The sequence below is a fragment of the Rhea pennata genome, chromosome 5, assembly GCF_028389875.1.
Source record: "Rhea pennata isolate bPtePen1 chromosome 5, bPtePen1.pri, whole genome shotgun sequence".
NCBI lineage: Eukaryota > Metazoa > Chordata > Aves > Rheiformes > Rheidae > Rhea > Rhea pennata.
In genome coordinates this window covers 40,567,295-40,584,515 of record NC_084667.1, presented here as the reverse complement: position 1 = coordinate 40,584,515, position 17,221 = coordinate 40,567,295, and the positions used below count along the sequence as shown (strand labels likewise).

Below are 17,221 nucleotides of genomic sequence, written 5' to 3'. Positions count from 1 at the left end.
GTTCCTCTCCACCCAACTCTCCAGCCTGGCCAGGTCTCTCTGAATGGCAGCACAGCCCTCAGCTGTAGCAGCCACTCTTCCCACCTTGGTATCATCAGCAAACTTGCTGTGGAGGCACTCTGTCCCCTCATCCAGGTCACTGATGAATAAGTTGAACAGGATGGGACCCAGTACTGAGCCCTGGGGGATACCACTAGCCACAGGCCTCCAACTAGACTCCATGCCACTGATGACAACCCTCTGAGCTCTGCCTTTCAGCCAGTTCTCAATCCACCTCACTGTCCACTCGTCTAACCCACACTTCCTGAGCTTCTCTACGAGGAGGTTATGGGAGACGGTGTCAAAAGCCTTGCTGAAGTCAAGGTACACAACGTCCATTGCTCTCCCCTCATCTACCCAGCCAATCATGCCATCATAGAAGGCTACCAGTTTGTTTAAGCAGGATTTCCCCTTGCTGAATCCATGCTGACCACTCCTGATCACATTCTTTTCCTCCATATGCTTGGAGATGATGACATCCAGAATGAGCTGTTCCACCACCTTTCCAGGGATGGAGGTGAGGCTGACTGGCCTAGAGTTGCCTGGGTCCTCCTTCTTGCCCTTCCTGAAGAATGGAGTGACACTGGCTTTCTTCCAGTCCTCAGGCACCTCTCCAGTTCTCCAGGACCTTCCAAAGATGATGGAGAGCGGCCTGGCAACAACATCCACCAGCTCCCTCAGGACCCGTGGGTGCATCTCATCTGGGCCCATGGATTTGTGGATGTCAAGCTTGCCCAGAAGGTCTCTAATCATATCCTCCTCAACCAAAGGAAAGTCTTCCCTTCTCCAGACTTTCTCCCTTACGTCCAGGCTCTGGGATTCTTGAGGGCTGCCCTTAGCAGTGAAGACTGAAGCAAACAAGGCATTCAGTAATTCTGCCTTGTTACCAGGGCCCCCGCCCCATTCAGTAGCGAGCCCACTTTTTCCGTAGTCCTCCTCTTGCTGCTGATGTATTTGAAGAAGCCCTTCCTGTTGTCCTTGACATCTCTTGCCAGACTCAACTCCAAATGGGTCTTAGCCTTCTTCGCAACATCTCTACGTACTCTGACTGCATTCCTATAATTCTCCCAAGCGGCCTGTCCCCTCTTCCACATTCTGTGTATTTTCTTCTTCTGTCTGAATTTGGCCAAGAAATCCTTGCTCACCCATGCAGGTCTCCTGCCCCTTTTGCTGCACTTCTTACTCACAGGGACACACCGCTCTTGAGCTTGGAGGAAGTGATGCTCGAATACAAGCCAGCTCTCCTGGACTCCCCTTCCTTCTAGGGCCTTAACCCATGAGATTCCACTAATTAGGTCTCTGAAGAGCCCACAGTCCGCTCTCCAGAAGTCCAGGGCTGCAATCCTGCTTGTTGCCTTACTTCTTTCCCACAGGATCCTGAACTCCACCATCTCATGGTCACTGCAGCCAAGGCTACCCCCAACCTTCACATCTCTAACCAGTTCATCTCTGTTGGTAAATAAATACTTAGAATTCATTTTCATATTTTTTAAGTTTCCTAGCAATTGGAAATACAATTCTGCAATTTAACAGTGCCACTGCATGGGTAAATAACTACATTTTATGCAAGTTATGCAGCAAGTTGTACCGCTTTTCAAATGTTGTTACATTTCTATTATGTAATTGTGAATTTCTAGCATCCCTCTCTCATCCCTCTGTGCTTAGCTCCCTTCCAAGTTTTTTCTTGCCTGGAATAAAGCTGTTTTTCAATACGAGTAGGTCACAGCGATGCAAAGTCTTGTAATATTTCATATACTTGATTTATATTTCCAATTTATTTTAAGATTAATGTGCCCTTCTGTCCCCCTCATGAGATCTTGAGTTGAATTTCATAATCCCAAGTTTCTTCATATGGGAATGTTGTTCTTTGGTGTTGTAAGCATCAGTTCTGAGGCTGGGCAGCTGCCCTTAAGGGTACTCCTTAAGGGTAGTGCAACACTAGGGCAACCCTTAGGCTGCCTGAAAGCAACCCGCTCCTCCTAATTTGAAGCATTCTTATTTGAGAACTTTTTCTTTCACATTATAAACTTTTTAAATGAGTAGAATTTCAAAGTATAAATAGAATCTCTTAAGGGAAGAAAAAAAAATCCGTATGGGATAAGAGATAATGCATGAGTATAGTGAAGTTTGCATGAGATGAACATAAAATTTAAAAATGTAGATGTTTTAAAGATTTTGGATGCATAGCAGAAAAATCACATATCAAAACAATAAGCCTAAACAGAAAAGTACGCAAATATAATAAAATTTACAACATCAATAATATTATTGTATTGTTATGTGATTCCAGCAGAGCAGAATCCTATTTAAAAACGGCCTCCAAGACAGTACTGCTGCAAGCTAACAGTGTACATTCTTGGCTAACAAGGATTACTCTTTCTTGTAGTGGCTACATTCAAAACGTTTACCCTCTAAAACATGAGCATAAAAAAAAGAAGCAAGCCCAACTTGGAACCTACTCAAATTATAATCAGTTCAAAGTAGGTAGAAATACTACAACATCCCTAGACTCAGAAATATCATTTTAACATCACCTTCTCCTTTAAAAAAAAAAGGAGAGGAAAAAAAAAAGAAAAAAAATAAAGATATTCTATTATGAAGGGAACACTACAACTTGCCCCATTTAGCTATCAGGGAGGAAAATGCTGCCAGTCAATCATGTGAAAGAAGAGAAAGTATCAAATGTTTTCAACATTTCAAAACAAGATCTCTTGTAGCAAAATACTCTAGGATGATTTTTAGAAAAGACAAAAATCTCGCAATAAATTAACTTACTTGCAAAAGTCCTGTGTTCCAACTCCATTCTTTAAAAGGCTGCAAGGTGGCCAGAAAAGCTCACCTGCTGCAGGCTATCAAGGGAAGGCAGAATATTCCATGCCTGCCCTATGCTTACTCTCTCCCAGAAGTTCTGTCAGCCAGAAACAGAAGGGAACTGAGGGCAGAGTTATTATCCACTGGAGGGCTGAAAGAAGGGTAATTTCTCCAGATCGTTTGAGATGAGTCTTGCTCTCTTACCTGCACTATAAAAACTTTGACCTGAGCCAATATTGATGTGAAACATGTTTACAAACCAAAAAGTACAGTTTATTACACATCACAGTTCATTTTTTTCAACTTAATTGCAAATGTCCAGAGAGTGTCACTTGTTTAAAAGACTACATTTATTTTCCATGTCAAAATCTACCAGTTGATCAAATTATCTGGAGATAAAAGGCAACGTGACTCTACTCATGAAGATTATCTACAGCAATAAACTAAGCGAAACAGCTAAAAAGACTATCATTGGGAACTGGAGGAATTAGGAATTAAAAGAACAGGAGAAAATGGCTAGGATTAATTAAATAACTGATGAAAAGTATCTGATTAAAGTAATTTGGGAAACTGGAACACAGGAAAAGCTATGATTGTGTCAGTAACGTAAAACTTGTATCCGCTTTCAGTGAAAAGTTCAGATGTTCCTTCTAGTGTTCTTGAATTCTGCATTACCTATATCATATCTATCATTGCTCTGAAGAACTACCCCAATCTTGCTATGTTAAATGGTTTTTTTAATTTTAGATATAGAACGGCCACAAAACCACAGAATGCTTATCAAAAAATTAATTCTAAGTTGTTTCACATTGTACTAAAAAACATCACTATCTGCAAAAGTTTAAATTCAGATTTCTTGCCAGCAAAACTGCTGGAAGTAAAATGCATGCATGTGTTTGCTTTTCTGACAGGTCAAATAAAGAGGAAGAGGTTAAATAAGCTGCTGAGGTTTCACAGTAACACCAATATCAAACAGGAAATGAAAAAAGAGCATTTAAAATTCTATTAAAAATTCTACTTATTCCTTTTCATGCCTTTCAACATGAACTTGGATTTTATCTTACGTTAGTCAAAGGAACAAGGGTCTCTTTACAAAGACACATGATTATTTTAAATAAACTTTCCTAACACTAGCTTTCCAGACTGCACAGCATCTCTAGTCTTAATTACAGCTTGCTTTTGAGAGCACGGGAGGTTTTGCTCCCCTGGCAAAGCACAGGCAGTTACCAGGCATATTGACTGGAAATACAGATTTAGCAAAGATATTGACAAAGGAAAAGAAAACACTTAGAGTGCTGTTTTCCTCAAATACCATGTTGGCAGCAGTTAGCAGGATAAACTCAGGATAATAAAGTCATATTTAAACATAAACAGAAACTGTTCAACTGAGGTTGCAAAAGACACAGTAGGATATCTAGTTAGAAGTGTAGCTTCAGGCTGTGAGATTTGATATGGGATTTGATCCTGGTCTAAGGTCACAAATACACCCCTTAGATTAGCAGACATCGATTTCAGGACAAAATGAGTATCTGAAGCAGTTATTAAAAGTCTTAAAAAGTTTTGGAATCTGTGCTTGCACATGTAGTTTTTATTAAAGCAGTGGAATAGTAATTCCAAGTATAGATTCCATTACTCAGTGACTATTCAGCATTATATAAAATTCGGGAACAGTGAGTACACTAAAATGATTAAAATGGCAAAAGAGTAAAGGAAAGAGTACAGGAAGCTGTGAGGAGTTTTACACTACAGCATCATAATATGGTCATCCAGGATGTTACATTGTATCTACCATCCTTACACTGCAACTACTTGTTTCTGACCATCCTTAAATAGACACTCATGTTAAATGACATGCTCCAACCTTTAATAGCTCTGAAAGAGCACACATACAGGAAATCACAGCTTCACATACTAAAACGAACTTTACAAAGTAGTTAAATTCAGAATTTCAGTATTTCACAGTAAATGCACAACTATAGAATTTCATCTCTTATGGCATGACTTTACGTATTTTATTTCTGTAAGGCTCAGGACTTGCTTAGAAACAGTCAAGCTACTATTTTTTTAAAAATACAACTCACTCATGAGACTGATTTCTGCAATAATTTTTTTCTTACTTTGCTATAAATATTTCTAGTTCAAGTTCTCTATTAATGGCTTCTAGAGGACAAAACTTGACAGCAAAAAGTAAAAATTAGCTTTAACATTGACATAATAGTACTGAATAAACATACCATTTTGTATAAACAGGTAAGGTTAATTTCAAAAGTCTTCTCTTTCCCATTAGTCTTCTTGCCTTTACATCTGTTTTTGTGCAGGCTGAGAACTCATAAAATCAATAGGTTTTAAATGGATATGAACCACCTGAGCTACAGGCTTCCCAGTGTAAAATATGGTCAAAGAGATCAATTCAAAAATGTGTTCCTAGTTCCTAACAGCAATGAAAACAAAGATTTCAAGTTAGAAATTTAATGTGAAAATAAACTGTGAAAATACATTTATTATCCTGTGAACAAAAAGTTTTTATCGTGCCTGTTTTTTTAAATCAGTATCTTGTTTTTAACTTTCAACTCAAACAATATGCTAACATTTGGATACCACAGTAAATTTAAAGCTATCAAAATACTTTAATTGCAGAGATATCAAAACTCATGCACGAAGGAACAAACTGATCAGAGACGTTTAATCAGCAGATAAACATGCCAGAATCAAAGAAAGATTGTGAACACTCATCTCTATATAAACAGCCGAGCAGGCTACCTAGATTAGCAGATGACCTAGATTAGCTAATATTACTCTAGTGTTCTGCAAGGACATTTTGCAATAGAACATACTAAAGAAGTAGAAAAACAAACAAACCACTTTGGAAATAATCCTACTCCCTTGAAATTTTAAATCCTGTAAAGGTGTAAGAGTGAGTTACGCTAGACTGCTTCTGTGACTTTCTACACAGAACGTGCAGAAACAATGCTATTAAAACTACAAAAATACCTCCCATCAGACCCAAGCCAAGAAAAATATTCTAAAATTTCAAATGACAAGCAGTTCACATGTAAGAGAGAGATGGTCATCCTGATTTGTGCACATTGCTAAGAAGGGAAGTCTAATAACCTAGCGCACTGAACTCAAAAGGATGGAAGAATAAACTTTTAAAAACATACTTCTGACAGCCCACGTCAAAGTATGCATATTCATGTCAGTTAAGGCAAACAACACATTAAAGTATACATATTATTTGAAGAAAATGTCTCTGTGTCAGATCTAGAAAACAAAATTCCTTTCCTTATTGAAGTTAAAAAAAAAAAAAACAAAAAAACATCTTTTCCCATTCAACTACAAGATTACTAAGGAGTGCTTTTGAACAAATTATTTCCTCTATTGCCATAGAATGCCTACTGCTTAAATCTATCTTCTAAAGTACTTGAAATTTTCAAGTTTATGTCCCTACCACATTCATTTTCATTTATATATATCTCCTAGCTCTACAGATCAGATCCTAACAAAATGTTACTGATTTTGGAAGATCTTACAGTAGATGATAAAACATGCAATTCTTCCTTTGTTATGCAGCTTGATAATGACCATTTCACCAAATAGTAATGGCAAATGGTTACTTTGCAAACTACTAGTGTTTTACATTAGGCAAGCTCATGATTCAAAACAAGGCTGTTCTTTAAAAAAAAGATTTTCAGTTATTTTTAATGCAACTGCTAATAAATACTATTAGACAATTACAGGGTTGCAGGCATAACTTATGCTTAATATTCTCCTTACAGATTTTCTCAGGGAAGACGCTAATCTAATGAACAAGAAAACGCTTCACTTTTGAAGAAGTTTTCAGATCTGGTTGAAAAACATTGGCAAGGCTCTCTGTCAAGCCAGCTTTCTGTTTAGTTTAGACTTACCAAGCATTTAGGTTCCTTTTGACCTAAATTTTAATAAAATTTCTTGAGATAAAGCCCTTTTTGGTTGACCTTCCATCACCAGAGTGATGAGTTTTCCTTCATGATTAAATTCACTTGGAAGAGTAAAAAGAACATCTAAAATATTCCTAAGTATGACTGTTTCTCAACCAATGCATCACACATACTGCTATATTTGACTACACTTTTAAATGGACTCACTGTGTTTTCTGCTCTGATCAGTTCATAGTTTTAGAGGCCTTTTAATTGGCATCTTCTAGTAAGGAATACGGAGAAGTTGACACTTTTAGGTGTTTAAACTCTTGCAATATTATATTCATTTTACACATGCAGATGCTTATAATTTTGGTTTCTAGAGTCAAAAGGAGGCACAACTATGAGCGATAAACAATTTACCATTCATCTTTAACTATTTTACTCATTCCTCTGTCCCCTAATTCATACTCCAAAGGAATACACACATCAGCAAAACAGAATTGCTCAGGAGGCCTTCAGCATGGAAGCTAAAATACATAAGCAAAATAGGGTAAAATAGACACATCAGAACACCTGTATCCAGTAAAGAGTTAATGTCAATAAAATGAAAAAATAAAATAAAGTAATCCAAGTACAGAAGAAATTAGATTTTTAGTTAGCAACTAAACAACAATCACAGTGATGTAGGATATCTATATTACATTTACAACTGAAGATTTCAGTGTTAACTGCAGAGATATTATACTCCCCCATGATGTTTCACCACATCATGTATTCACTGTGTAACAAGGGCTTAGCAATCTCAACCCGCAATGAACATATTACTTTTCAGATTTGGTACATAATAGTTTCCCTGAAGATGCATGTCTCACCAATTTCTCTCCACATATTCCTAACTCACAAATGCTAAAATCTAGAACCAATTCCATAATTTGTTGTTCCCAATAATAACTTTTCATCCACATTGTCAATACTAAAGCACATTCCACCGTAATATTAAAGTTTACCAAACTCTCTATAGCTTATTATAAAATGCAGATTTCAGTGAACATAACTACATATCTAAGTCATTAAAACTAATTCAAATCAGGGAAAGAATATGAAAACTGACAGCTTCATTGACCTTTTCCTATTTATTGCTTCAAGTGACCAGCACATTTAGCACAGGCCTCTAATCCAAAACTACTCCTCAGCAGGAAACATTAGGTGAAAACAAGTTATTGGGACTCAGCCAGCATTTACTTAGACTACTGCTGACTCAAAGAAGTTTTACTTTTACGCAAATATGAAAAAATTAATCTTGCAAAACACTGCTGTCTTGCTGTCTCTGTAAAGGCCTGTATTTTAGTAAATACAAGAAAACATTAATGATAAAATGATCTCCTCTGTGTTTTAATTATTGCAGCAGAATTACTGAATTAATTCAGTAGTACACTTTATAGTCAAAACTCCTTTAAAAAAAAAAGTTTAACTTATTCCATGTCTTTGTTTTTAAATCTTTGGTCGTTCTGGTTTCATTTTTAAAAATGAAATTATTTTTTAAAATACTTGAGGTTGGTGATAGGGCAGGGTCACAGAACTTAGATTTCATTCTACTTTTCCTTTCTGATCAACTTTTTACACATACCACTTGTGAACTATGAATATCTGCTCCAACCTGAGCAATAGAGCTATCTTGAACTTCATGCAAAATAAAATTCTGGAATTTTAGGCAATTTTCTTTTTCCTCCCCAACCTGAAGGACAGGTAAATACAAAAGGCAGAAGAGCTAAAGAGCATGCAAACACAAAAGGCAGAAGCTATTTGCGAAGAGTTTTCAACAATTTGGTGTACGGAGATATTTTAAGGTTTTTCCCAGGACAGTTCCCTTTTGAAATAGAATAATAAAAGTTACATTTGATTTAAACTTCGAAACACCACACAAACAGGAAGAAAGAGGTAACTATTTAGGATACATACATAATTTGTGAGAATTCTGCATATTTCATTCAGCTTCCAAATAACTTGAATATAATAGCTTTCATAATACTGTATTTTTTAAAAAAGAAAATTAAGTAGTACAGAGTCCTCCTTGATTTCCATGATAGCCATAAACAATATGTTCCAGTAACATTCTGAAATGCAACTCTCCTGTTTTTACAGAGTACAAAATCCAGGACTACTTTAGCCAAGATTTGTTACCCAACATTTCTAGAACCATCTGCATAGAAAAGGCACAAATGAACTTAGGGAAAAAAAAAACACAGAAACAAAACCAAAGTTTCCCTCTACTTTCTTATGTTAATAACATACTGAAATGTCTCATACAAATGTAAAGACAAAGACTCACTGCTCCTGAATGTTATCAGCAGAAGCCTCATTCAATCACCTGCTGTATAACTCCCAGTATAGACAAGTAGTTTGCACAAATCAAAAGCTGTTAGTGTTGTGGAACATACTTGCACTTCTACCACTTCAAAGACTGTAGCTATACGCTCCATTACTGCTCTCTGTAAGGATTACTTCAAGGCTTCAAGTCTATTCCTAGCCTTACATATTTCACACTTTGGTTCTTCACTTGCTTATCAAGTCCTTCCGCAAGGAATTAGATCACTCCACATACTTTGCTGCTGTGATTGCTACTTTTCTCAGGAAAAGTAATAAACAAACATTTCTTCTTGCCCTCTGAAATGACAGTGCATAGAAAAGCTGCTGTGATAAATTTTGATTTTTTTTCCTACAAATTCTTCTAGTGACTTAAGCAAAATGTTATCAATATTTTTGCAATTTTGTAGTTTTTTGCAATGTACTGTTTAAAAGTATTGTGTTAAAGCAAACAGAGGCACTTAGATTGCACGAATCTGTCTATACCAACCTCCTAGTTCAGATCAAGAGTGAGCTTATAAAGTGAAACTCCCAAACATCTCAAGCTACCACACTTTGGTCTGTACCACGAAGCACTCTTGGAGTGCATGATTATTTTATTTATTTATTTTTATTTTTTTGGATGAAACTACAGCAGAAGAGACATTCTGAGGGATTTCAGTCTGCAGGATCAGATTAGAAGCCTGAAGAAGAATGCCCCCCCCACACACAGTGTGAGCACCAGGTCCTCAGCACCACCATTCTGTCACACTGCTTGCCAACATACAAACAGCCAGATAGCAAGCACATGACTAACAGATCAGAAAAAAGCAAGGAACTCTGCTTTTATCAGGATATAATTAAAGTTTCAGAGCTTGCTAAATAAAGCTTTAAAAGTGTTTCTCTTTAGCAAATGAAGGAATATATAACTGTCCTCTTAAAAATTCTATTACTAAAATTATGTTTGAGTTCCAAAGAAAGTTTCTCTCAACCTTTAAATCCATACTGATGATACTCAAATTAGTTTCAAAAGGCCTGTAAAAGGGGGTCTAACATCAGAACTGATCTTTCAATCCACCAAAAAAGGTAAAGTTATATGTGGCTTATGCAGACACTCAGGACGTATGAGAGAAGTATTTATGAAAGTCAGCCAATCCCTTTAGACCACCTCTTAAAATTTATCTGAGTTGAAGAGCAGCAGGAAATGTTTTGTAACAGAGTTCATTACTTCAACTATTACACTAACAATCATTTTATTCAGTAGCTTTTCTCCTTTGAAGTTACAACGGTGGGTTTTCTGTTTGTCTGGAACTTTTGGTAGCAGGGAAGAACAGGGATGATGTGATTTTTTTTCTGAGCATGCACTATCTTTCTATATAGCTGACAGTACTAAGTAAAATTTCCATTCTTTAACCACACACACCTTCTTCTTCTTCTTTTACACAGTGACATACCATGCCAGTGCCTTTCAGATTTTTTTTTTTTCTTTTTTGGAGACTCTCATCAATTTTCTTCTTTCATGCACTACTTACAGTAAACAGGAAAGAAGGGGATGATGGCAAGCAGATCTCATGCAAGCCCTGGGGTTCTACCCCCTCTCAAAAAGAGGCTTTTTTCTATTAACAAGGGCTGCAAGGGAAAAGCACTCAGTCACCCACTCACCCACCAGAGAGATTTGCAGTTACAGTTTAAACAGCAGGAAAAAAATTACCTGAAAGTGGTTGAGTATAGGCTACAGCTGCTAATCCATTACAGGATGAGAAGAGTGAACGCTCTGGCACTTATGGATTCACACACACAATCTGTAATTACTTCAACCAAGAATGAAACAATTTTTGTGGTACCTGAAAACTGATCATAGTCTGGGTCAAGTCTAAAAACATCTCACAGGGTAGACGGTCTTAAGTCCTTAGATTGATATTTTTATGCCCTCATTTACTTCTACTTCAAATAAGATATTGATCTGTTCTACTACATTTTCTAAACAAGGTTTTTGCTGAGACTGTGTATCACTTGTTTAATTTTAGAAGTAGAACTACAACAGCTAAAGGACAGAAAGCCATTCTGAATGATAAAGATCATGTTAGATCTTGTTTTTAATTCTGCTTCCTTAGCAATCACAGAAACTGAATTCATTGAACAGATTAATGTTAAAAGTAGGAAATGAGGATTACAAAATCAGTTTAAGATTAGAAAAACTCCAAGTTGCTTTCTCTTAAGACTTAGCAGAGAAGCCTGCCTATTCAAAAACCACATATTATACATCGAAGAGTGTTCCTCCTTTAACAATACACAAATGATCTCATTACTGTCCATTTTGTAGCAAAGAGCACAGACAATCAGAGTCTGGCACTATTCAAGTTGTATGATAAACAAGCCTTGTATCTGTATTCAGAAACATGTATTCCATTATTTTTAAAGCCAGACCAGTTCTTCAATCAGACACATTAATCAACAAAAAAAAAACCCTCGGCCCACCTCCCCAAAAATCAACGGGGGAAATAGACATAAAACACATTTTGAAAGTAAAAACAAAAACTAGGTATGTGTTTTTCTTGAGGAGGGGATGCACACAACTAACAGGTTAGAAATAAGAAAAAAAAAAAAATACCAGCTGCCTAGAGTGAACAGCCTAGTCCATGCACTGCCATGAGTGGTGGCTAGGCCCCAGTCTGATGGGACCTAGTAACTAATGAGCCTCATCCAGTCCTCGGCAATAGACCAGGCTGTTTTGGCTCAAAAAGAGGAGGACTTTGTGCCTACAGAACCAAAAGGTTCCTGGTCCAATTCACACTGTTCAGTATCCAGCAAGTACACAGCACGGCCATGCAGAAGGTACAGCAGCTCTGAAGACAAGCAGCTCTGCAGCTTGCTCTAGGCTAATCCCGACACACTAAGCACTTCCAGGAGGCCCTTTTCACACCCATCTCCAACAGAACTGCAGAAGAACTGAGCCTAGCAAACATTGTGTGGGGGACAGGCAACACCAGGCAGCAAGTAACCATCATCTTTTCAGTACATAGCGTAACACAGATAAGGCAATGGGAGCTAAGGGATTAACAGCAGAGGAATTTGGACACCCACACAGAGTTATCTGTCCTATATTGTGTGTTAATTACCATGTATTTGAAGAGAGTCAGTCAGGGCTGAACAAGTTTTTAAGTCCACTAGTAGTGATCTCACTAGTCCAAATAAGGCTTCTGAAACCCCAAGCTTCTTTCACTTTGGTACACTGAGTGCAGACACCCACATACAGCATCTGTGAACTCGAGCCAAATTTAACTTACAGCAAAGGCTTCTTGTTTGATTTAAACCATGGAAGTATTCTTCCCAATTCCATCAACTTAGACTAGTCTGCTATCTGCTACTGGTTCAAGAACAACAATGAGACAGTAAAGAATAATTATAGCTTTATTATTTTGTTAGCATCAGACTGCCTAAATATCACCTGCAGCAAGCAAATCTACTACTCAAAAAGAATGAGAGTCAGAAGACCACATTCCAGAACAGCAATATGCCCATTTAAAATGTATATCACAACTGACTACATTATTTTTAACAGCTACGCTGAGATAAATACACTCACCCATAGCCAATATGCCAGCATCCGCGAGCGCAACTGAACTTCAGAACTGTTAATTTGCCTACTAAGCACAAGGTACCTTTCCTGCACATTTCAAAACAAAATATGGAATGTGTTTTACATAAAAAATAACAACTTTGTATTTAACTTCATAACCTAGACAAGCTGATGTATAATAGCAATAATAATTTTATATGATTTTCTATCTACGTTATATGAATTAGGCAGTTTTTCATTTTCAGATAATAGCTGAAACTTCATCTTCCATTCCTGAAGGGAGGAAAGAACAGATATGCCATGAAAGCCACTCAGCACATCTCAGAGGTGTATTCTGTTAAATTCCCTCTCAAAATACCCTGAAATTATTTAGACATCTGTAATACAGAAATAACTTCTTTTCTGATTCCAAGATCAATTGTAACTTCGTTCTATGACTGCCATAGATTTTACATCTGACCAAGCAGTACAATTTAGGAGACAGGAGCCTAAGATTTTTTTTTTTTAAGAACGGGAGAGGTAGACAAAACATCAAGATGATGTTTGATCCTACAGGCTTGATTGGGCCATCATTTATCTTAAATATCAGCATCTCCCTGAAGCTGCATAAACTATGAGCAAACTGGAAGAAATCAGGTGACAGAATCATGGTATGCGAGGAAGTAATGGAAATTCTGATAGAAGTATAACATCACGCTAAAGAGTAAAAGCCTCCCTTGCACAAGTTCTTTGCTACCTCTTTTAAGACAAAATCACGAGGCACAGATGGCTCAAGTCTTCTTATATTGCTGTAAGTACACTGTCATGATAATTCAGGGAAAAAGCTCACCACTAACTGCTTATGAGTACTATGTTTTATTACTTGCTATTTACAGAGTGGTAGGCAGCCAACAAAAGTTTCAGCAGAACTCTGCATCCACACATAGCTTGCAAGTCATCTTATTTTCCATCTCTGTGTAGCACAATGCCTTGTCAAATTAGTCTCTCCCACGCCTCAACTACAAATTTATTACAGCAGTCGCAAGTGTTTAAAAATTCAGATAAAAATCCCTATTCAGATTCCCTTAAATAAAAGGTAAGCACACACAGTACTGTCTCACAACAATGGAATTATTCACATATCTATTTTCAACGGCTACAGTTGGAACAAAAGAAGCCTGGATGCAGAAAATACTCAAAAGTTATTTACAACCAGGTGGAACATCAGAGATATATCTTTCCTCTTGTAGCATTACACACAAAAAAGGCAAAATGTCTGTAATATATTAAATTTACCAGAGATGTGCTCAATGAAGAAGGCTGATTTATTAAACTGAGGTGGCCCTATTGCCACATGATAGTCTTTGATTTACATTGCTTCCAACTCCCAGCTGGCAATAAAGCTTACCAGCTCCCATTTTGTTCAGGTCATAAAGACTCCAGATTGTAGATGGCATGGAATGGAAAACATCCCTGGACGGCAGTCTAACCTCCCATGAGGAGGCAAGAGAAAGCAGCGGGTATTATGGCAATTGAAATATAGCATCCTAATGATTAAGAGAGAATCTGAAGAGCAGATAGCTAAAGGGAAAAAAAAAAAAAAAAAAGTACATCAGAAGCAAGAAGCTTGTTAGACTGTGGTCTTGTTGACTTATTACAGATCTTAGAAAGGACTCCAGGGTAAAGACGCTGCAGAAAGGCTAAATGACTTCTCAGCCTTCAGAGCATACTGAAGAATTATTTACTGAAGACATACTCTTTCGAGGTGAAGATGAAATATTGTCAGGTTGAGATATCAGTAGAGGACATGCTGGAAACAAACTGATCATTAAAGCAGCAAGTCAGCAACACCAGATGGTTATGTTCTGTCAGGATTTTAACACAGTGGTAGGTTTTACTGACTGCACCTTCACAGTCCAGACACCTGATTCTTGACAGCCAGAGGGCAGCAAAGACTGCCAGAGGCACCAGGGTGATTTGGAGAATCACAGACGTATAATCCTTAGTTCAGTTCAGCATTTCATAAAAATTATGTCAGAACTAAATATACACAGGAATAACTTCCCAGCAGCCAAATCATGCTGGTACTTACTTGGTTGATTATAGCACCAGAATGTCCTACCATCTCCAAGACAGACTCACCGTATAAACAAATAATATTTACAACTGAGCTGCAAGGGAATGATGAACACATTGTTACTGCAAACATAAGCTGCAGCTCCTAGTGTAACAACTCCCAAAGACTACACTGTGCTGTAAGAGAAAAATTGTTTTCATTTCATTTAATTCTGATATATATACGTGCACAAGCACATACACATACATATTTTTTATGGCATGCAAGAAAGAGTAAGGATGTTATATAGACAGGTTATATATCTTTTCGGTCAAATGGCAACAAAGCACTTCTACATTTACATTACATTCTGCAAAAAACACAAACAGCCAGATAATATTTTATGCAAGTAGAAATTCTATTCAAAACTTTTATAAAGTTCCTGACCCAAAAAATACTCTGAATGAAATCTGCCTATGTTCAGAGCCTCCTTCCATCACGTAATTCCTACCTGAAGAAAAGCACAAACATGAGGCCAACAAAGGTTTCTGTACTCTGCATCTCTACATGCTATTCTAAATATATGCTATACTAATAAATAATTTTAACTGCATACTATGTTTACATCAAATAACCTGAAAAACATACAGTTTGCCACTGAACTGTACAACTTTCCAGCTCTCTTGTTAAAGGTGATCAGACTCAAATCATTAAGTTTCAACCAAGACACTGCATACCATACAGTTTGTCAAGGAATACTGGACTGCTGCAAACTTTAATGGGCAATAAATCTCAAATGCAAAAGTCTAAAGAAAAATCTACTATAAAAATATTGACATCAACCAAACTGCACTTAACTGATTTGTATTTAATTTTAATACAAGCATTTTAGCTTAATTTCACTATCACTATGCATATGAGAGTCTTAAAAAAAAAAAAAAAAAAAAAAAAAAAAAAAAAAAAGCCTCAAGTCTTGACATGTAATAAACTGGATTAAATTATGGCCACCAAAAAACGTGGGAGCTTAAATTCACTAAGAAGCCAAGATGAGAAAAATAAATAAGCAAGTCATACACTTCTACACTGGACATAATTAATGAGCAGCCTTTGGATGCAGTATGAAGGAGACACAAAAATAAGAATAGGCTCAATCTTAGCTACATATCTTACTAGAGAAAGACAAAACCTGATATAGACAACATATTAAAATCCAATGTCAAATAAGGGAGAAGCCTTATCACGGGAGGGTGGTAGAGGAACTCAGAACGAGCCATGCCCATTTGTGGGATTCAGCTAGATGCGATATTGGTGGTTTTCAAAGATTCACAGATGCTAGAAATTGAGACTTCTGTACAAACAGCCTGTTACCAGTTAAAATGGAAAAAGTCTATTCATTCCAGTACCCTTTAATTTTTTCATTCAGAAGCTTGGCCAATCTATGTCACTGTTACATTACTATATATGGCACATTCAGCAAAGATTAAACATAACTGTGCAGGCTCAAGACATTTTTGGAAAAATAAGCTTAACCATTGACAGGTGTTTAATAGTTAAGGCAGTAAAGTCCTAATTACAGGGTTTTGTGTATAAACTCAAATAGTCTTTTGAAGTTAATCACTTTGCCCAGAATACTGTTTCTAGTAGATATCTGAAAAATGACAGTATCATAGACAGTCACTGCAGTATGTTAACAGGACCATTCTCTGTTTAATACTTACTATTCTTTATTGCATACCAATGCCCTATATACAAATCAACACATTTTCTTTTAAAATAGAAAGAGAAGTAAAAATTGGATTAGTTTGATTATGTATGACTCTTACTTAGGAGATTTTTGCTTTTAATTCAAAAACAGCATGAATTAATTCGATAATATATTCCAGACTATCCAAAGAAAAGCAAAAGGAGATACTACACAAGTGTGCAGTATGTCTTCTAGTAGAAATTTCATCGCAATAAGTTGTAGCCCAGAAAAAAAAAAAGCAGCAAACCCTTTTTTTATTCTGCCAGATACTGTGATACTCCTGCTGGAAAATGGAACTGTAAATATTACAATGAAACTACATTAGTCATGCTGAACTTGTACAATTAGGCTTGTAAATCAATAGTCCTTTGGACTATAATAGCACTATTCCCACCTAACCACTACAACTTACTCTATGGAAGCCATTCTCATATATCCTGCAATAATCATTCAGCACTTACAACCGTTAACTCCAGGCAATGGCTTTATGTCCTCCATTTTGTAGTCATTTTCTATTATTCAGTCAGATTTGGACACAATTGAGCCACTGTGTCTGCAGTATTATACCTCAACAAACAGCCACAGTGAAGCAGAAAGACAGTGCAGACAAGTGCAATTCATATGATGACGAAGTGTTTGCCTAACTGAAAGCATGGACTGAAACAAATTCAGGCTCTCACCTTAGACTTACAATCTCATATTGTATTTCAAAAGCCTCACAAGCAATCTGTTACCATATTGAAATATCCTGGTGTAACAAACTTAGTAAT

At 36.8% G+C, this 17,221-nt stretch overlaps 1 protein-coding gene across 3 annotated transcripts in view; it reads right to left on the bottom strand.

Annotated features, from left to right (window-relative positions):
• Positions 1-17,221, bottom strand: part of CHID1 (chitinase domain containing 1) — a 123,194-nt gene that overhangs the window by 53,372 nt on the left and 52,601 nt on the right. The gene's annotated exons all lie outside the window — the stretch shown is intronic.